The sequence below is a fragment of the Tachypleus tridentatus genome, chromosome 3, assembly GCF_004210375.1.
Source record: "Tachypleus tridentatus isolate NWPU-2018 chromosome 3, ASM421037v1, whole genome shotgun sequence".
NCBI lineage: Eukaryota > Metazoa > Arthropoda > Merostomata > Xiphosura > Limulidae > Tachypleus > Tachypleus tridentatus.
In genome coordinates this window covers 58,058,173-58,064,164 of record NC_134827.1, presented here as the reverse complement: position 1 = coordinate 58,064,164, position 5,992 = coordinate 58,058,173, and the positions used below count along the sequence as shown (strand labels likewise).

Here is a 5,992-nt window from a genome sequence, read left to right as displayed (position 1 = left end):
GGTGAAAATCGAGCATTTTGTTTATGTAAACAGAAATGTACATATAAACGTGTAGAAGTATAAAAACACTACAAACTCTCCCCCCCCCAAGGAACAACTATTTCCATGTTTAAAAACGTTGTACTTTGTTAATGGATAAACGAGTTTACAATCAGGTTTATAACTTAGCAAACACATTAGCGAAAACAAAATTAAAAGTCACTATCACGGAAAGAAATGTACAAAGAATGTCGGTATTACAGAATTGTGGTGCTAAAATCCGAATTCGTTCCAAGAAGTGGGCAGTGTGAAGATAGCCAAATGATATTTCCGTTTTCAGTTTTATTTGTATGTAGCAGCAGTAGTTTACTATTCATATAAATTACAATGATTTTACTCGTTTCTTCCTAATTGAATTTCCCCAAAGCTGCTCAGGGGCTAAGTTTTCTTGCCATTCATGAATTAGAAATGATAAAATGAAGGGGAATAAAAGCTAATCAACATCATGCTATGGGCGACTCTCACTCAATGTTATTTGACAGTCACTTTTATAATGCTTCTACCGCTGCATAAATACATGCTACAATTTTTTGCTCAATTAAATTCACTGTAAGTACAATATAAATATGCACCCTCAGTGGGGCTCGAACCACGAATCTATTCTTCGGTATAGAGTTGTTGTTTTTTATTCTACATAAAATTTTTCTCTCCAAGTACCTGCTAAATAAATATTGGAAACGTCACAGTAAGCCTTAATACTTAGTTTTAATATACTGTTAACAATACAAGTTTGTATTGATTTTAATTCCTCTATTTTCATTCTGCTACTGTTTGTTGAAGCTCAGATCTCTTCAACTGAACCTTCTACATGATATTTGACCAATCTGTAAGAAAAGATTTGAATAAGGCATTGACACTTATTAAAAAAACACAGAAATAGCAAGATACTATAATAGCTTTAAAGAACATTTTCAAACATATTTCTTGGTTATAATTCAAACATGATAGATGGCGCTTTTCCACTTACATCGAAGGTTCGGAAGTTATCATTCGTGCGTATTCGATTTGCTCTTAAATACTCTACATTTTAAATGTTTCTTTTAGTAAAAAGTCGCATCTTTTTAAGAGAGTTTGAATCTGTGTTTAACTAAATGATAATAAGCCAATACTTTGAAAGAACTAGCATCTTTCTGCGACTGAATAATACAATCACACCTTAAAATACTTTGTTTTCTCATAATTATACACTAATTAAAAGCCTTCTTTAAAACTTTAAAAATGAGGAATAAATATTTTAAGTTAACTCGCACCTATGTTAGATTTAACTAGCACAAAATATCTGTAGAGTTTAGGACCCTTCTTGATTAACAGAGACTCCAATGTGTCAGTTAAGCTTCCCTACAATATCTAATTATTTTACATTTAACCATAAGTAGGGCTAGCATGCGAAACACAACCCTTTGGGTATTAAAACGTGGCATTAGTACTTGTGCACGTAAGGTATGTTTGGTTTCAACAGCTTTTGAGCGAGAAGTTAAGCACAGTATCAAACTTCATGTACACAGGATCTGGGGGGGGGTAGAGAAGAAACACTGATAGTAGACTCTATAAGAAAGTCTGACAACTATCCATTGTGTTTGGGTAATCTTCATGGCACTTTGTAACCACTCCCGTCGAAACTCGGAGAGTAAACGACTAATAAACCATTTCATAATTAGTTTCCCAAGAAAAATCTACATTATACCCACTAAAACATGTTATCGTTGGAAACAGTCTTCAGTTTGTAAATGAGCTCACAAAACATAACATTAAACGTATTTTTTTTTGCTTTATTTGTTGTAACCACAAAACTGCTCAATTATTATCTGTACTGTGCGCACCACTTGTATAGAAATCCAGATTTTGGGCTTTGTAAGCCTTCAGATTGACAGCTGATCCACAAGGGCACAAAATATATTAGTTGTGGTTTTAGCACAGAATACTTAGGGCATCTTGGAAAGATTAAAATTTTGTTTTTCTTTTCTGGTAAAATATTTTTCCAACGTTTATTTTTAAATTTTTTTGACAACTGGTAACAGGTTTTACTTTTTATCTTCAACCAATCAAGAAAGAATGCTAAATGACGTGACAGAAACATTCTCCTTATTACAATACAGTTGACAGAAGTAGTAAAAAACATTTTCTGCAAATATTTTATATGAGTACATTGGAAGATTTGTTAAACTAAAACGCTAAAAACTGTTTTAATAATCAAATAATCTTAACAAACGGTTCAAATTTATTTGTTGAAATATATAGATTAAAAAGATAAACACTTTTTTTTATAAAGTGTGTTTAAACCTACTGAACTTAGTAATTGATTAACAAAATACCACAATGAGCAAGTTAGTTGTTTTTTTTAAACATTACGTTTCGACGCATAGTATCGATGGTATTAGTCGAAATGGTGTAAATATAAAACTCAGATATTTTCTATTGTAAAGATTGTTATTGTAGTCAATATTATTCATTTATACCTTATTTGGCTTTGTTTTGCTTTCCTCAAGAGCAAATTTGCACAAATTGCCATACGAGTTGTGTTCACCACAGCAGTCGAATCTTTTAATTTAGTGTTACGAGATTTCAATCTTACCGATAAACAATCAGATGGAATAAACTTATCACGAATGTTCTAGAACTGAATATTAGAAGTAAAAAGGGATTTTGAGTTTAGTAAAAGTTGTGAAGATGTAGAAAAAAATTTTTAATCCTTTATCACTGTCACGGTTTACTTACAAATCTGTATTAGAAAGAAGCCCTCTTGGTTCTCTATCTCCAGTATTGTATTGAAGTTGGCTGTTAAATGTTTCAGGTATAAGGAAGACTAATGTTTGCTACTATTGACAAAGATTAGTGAAGGTACAGCGACGTGCATGTATTTATCTGAAAGAATGAAACAGAACCACTAAACTCAACTTAGTATTAAATTTTATAAAAGAAATAAATGAAAGTTTCAAAAAAAATATTTAACGTTATTTTACAAACAATAAATTTTCAATCTTTGCATTTGTTTTGTTAAACATATACAATAGGATATTCGTTTCGTGCCCACCACAAATATCAAAACAAAGTTTTTAGGGTTCCAAACAAACCTTCCACTGATCACGTGACAGGGACTTTTGTCTTTAAGGCTATACTTTTACAGCAATATTTCTTAGTGACGTATTGAAGGGATATAAGCACGTTCTTACAAACTGTCAAATAATCCTATTGTAAACACTTGATTGTGTTTAAAAGCTTTTACCATACATTTCAGGTTCTGTACAAATTACCTTGGCTATGGTGTATAATTTCGTTACATGCAACATCAGGGTACATTGTACTTTACAACAAATTAAAATAGTTTATTTCATATTTATGAATCAGGGGAAATAATATATTTAATACTATTATTTATTATAGTCTGTTATTGCATTCCTATGAAACATAATGGGTGAAAGTTTCAGTTTCAAAATGTAATGTCTAGTTTGAAATTTAAGTAATTAGTGATATTTTGAAATAGGTTTTCTTTCTGCCACTCAATACGATATTTCATATTTTTAACAGTATTTTAGACGGTTATTAAAATGATGTTTTACGCACCCTTGGTAAGATGGAAAGGCATTGGTTAAGTCCTATGAAAAATAAACGAAAAAAGTTTCCCAAGCGATTGTTAATACTAAGATAACGTCAGATAATGCAAGTCGGTTGGTACACAAAGTATAGTAATGTAGTTGTGTTTGATACCTGTCAGTGTTTATTATAGGATATTGTTAATCAAAGGTTAACGTTTTTAATACTAATGCATGACAAACGTGCTTTGTGGTTTTCTTATAAGAGAGCCACATCCGGTTATCTGCTAGCCCACTGAGGGGAATCGAAACACTATTTTTAACGTTGTAAATCCGTACACTTACCGTTTTATAGCAGTGGGCATGGAAAACGTAGCCAGATAATTCCTCTCGGTAAATACATTTTGTAGTGTTATTTCTCTTCATTGTTTTTATTTGTTTAGTGAAAAACTCCAGGATGGTCTATCAGGAGTTATATCCGCCGAAATATTCCATCCCCAAATTCAAGAATTTGAATCTGGGCCACTCAGGTTCCCAGGAGGTACTGTGCATGCAGCAGTTTTGTATACTTCTCATTGGAGAGAGAGATAAAGAAAGAGAGAGAGAGAGTTTTGTAATCTGATGGTATGGAAAGGAATGTTGAACAAACAAAAGTTGAAAATAAAACTAACAAGTAATCTTGATATAAGTACCTAAATTACTAATAGTTGTAATAGAATGGCATAGACAGATATACAGCTTGTGGTGTTTGCATACCCGTTAGAACTGTAACAAGATTTTTAATACCCATAATAACAACACAAAACTATTAAATAAATTAGAAGACAACGCTTCGAAGTCCCAAAATTTCTACATTTTGTACAAACAATCTTGAGATTCATTTTTACCTCGAATGGGTTTGTTGTTATCAGTTGAACTGATAGATAATGAGTGCGGCCAAGGTCATGAAAATAATTTTTTTTTGTTACAAAACAGTTGTGTTTACAACATTTAAACGAGATTGTATCCTACCCACTACTGGTTAGAGTGGTGTTAACTTATTGGAAGATTTTACTATGTACATAAAGGAGTTTACCTTGTTAAAATTGTTTTAACATCCGAGTTTAAGCTGTTTGATACGTTTACTAATACAGCAGTTTATATACAAGTTTTTACTAAATTTATTTATAGAAAATATATACTGATACGGCTGTGCTAAGGGTCGACTATATTCTAGTTATAATTTAAACACTTATTACATGTTTTTATTTATTTATTTGCTTTTATCCACATAATGGTCCCTTTTGATTTTGTGTGAAATTTAACATTAAGATGTGTTCGTACACCAACCTTAAGCGGTCAGTGTTCATACATCAATATAAAACAATGTCTGGCGAGTGGCAATACATACTCTGGTAAACAAATGTTTATCAAAATACAAGTTTGTTTTAACTCACCAGTTCACGAATAAATAGAGATTGCTGCTCCTATCATCGAACGAAGAATAGAAGTACCAACCACCACAGTTCGAATAGGAGAGGGATATGCTTCTTCAGTCACGAAATAGATGCCAGCAGGTGTGGATATGGACATTTTATCCATCATCGGAAAATTTATCATATCTGTACAAAATAAATACATATTTAAAACGCCAATAACAAAATTACCAGTAAAACTACAATAAGAAGTTAAATACAGATACGATACCTTAAAAAAAAAAAAAAAAAACTTAACCTAACAAGTTTATAGCTGTTAAATGTTACTTCAGGAACGTAAATTCAATGAATATTAATACGTGACTAAATATTTTGCTTTTAAGCAAACACTGATTTGTAATTCATTTTAGTTTGTTACACTCAACATAACTGAAAGCATCATAACTCTAGTAAAATTATAATTATGATAAAAACAAAGAATTGCAGGACACTTTGCTTTACACACACCTTGCGGAACAGCAATCTCCAGAACATAGGAAACACAAGTAACTAGGAAAGATACTATGATGGTTAGTTTCCGTTTCACAAAGTTTACCGTTAGAGGGAGCATTACACAAACCGGAAGTTCCACAGCAGCTTGCAGTGGTAAGCTGATGTACGTACTGTCCACTAGTGTAGAGGAGCCGAAGGTCAAGCCGTAGTGTTAAAATGTAAAACTTAAATGTTCCATAAATGCTACTAGTAAAAACATTTTGTTAATACAATGTTGTGGTTTATCAATACCAAAACACAAGCTCGCGTATTGGAATATTTACTAGTCTGTTCTCAAATTGATATTCTTTAAAGGCAGAATTGGAGTAAATTAACCTGTAAAATTGTGGACGTGATAAAATGCACCAATCGATAGGGTTCCTTCGTCTTCTGAATCAGAAACCGTTATTAAATGTCAAATCGGTCAGGAGATGACGGAACTGAGCAAAACGTTTGTACCAAAAAAATATCAGGTCA

At 32.0% G+C, this 5,992-nt stretch overlaps 1 long non-coding RNA gene across 1 annotated transcript; it reads right to left on the bottom strand.

Annotated features, from left to right (window-relative positions):
• Window positions 1-711: 711 nt before the first annotated feature.
• LOC143246073 (uncharacterized) lies at window positions 712-5,172 on the bottom strand. The gene is made up of 3 exons (XR_013025772.1): window positions 5,006-5,172; window positions 2,755-2,901; window positions 712-863 (listed from the first exon to the last, which is right to left on the bottom strand). It is a non-coding gene; the product is annotated as an uncharacterized LOC143246073 (long non-coding RNA).
• Window positions 5,173-5,992: the final 820 nt, after the last annotated feature.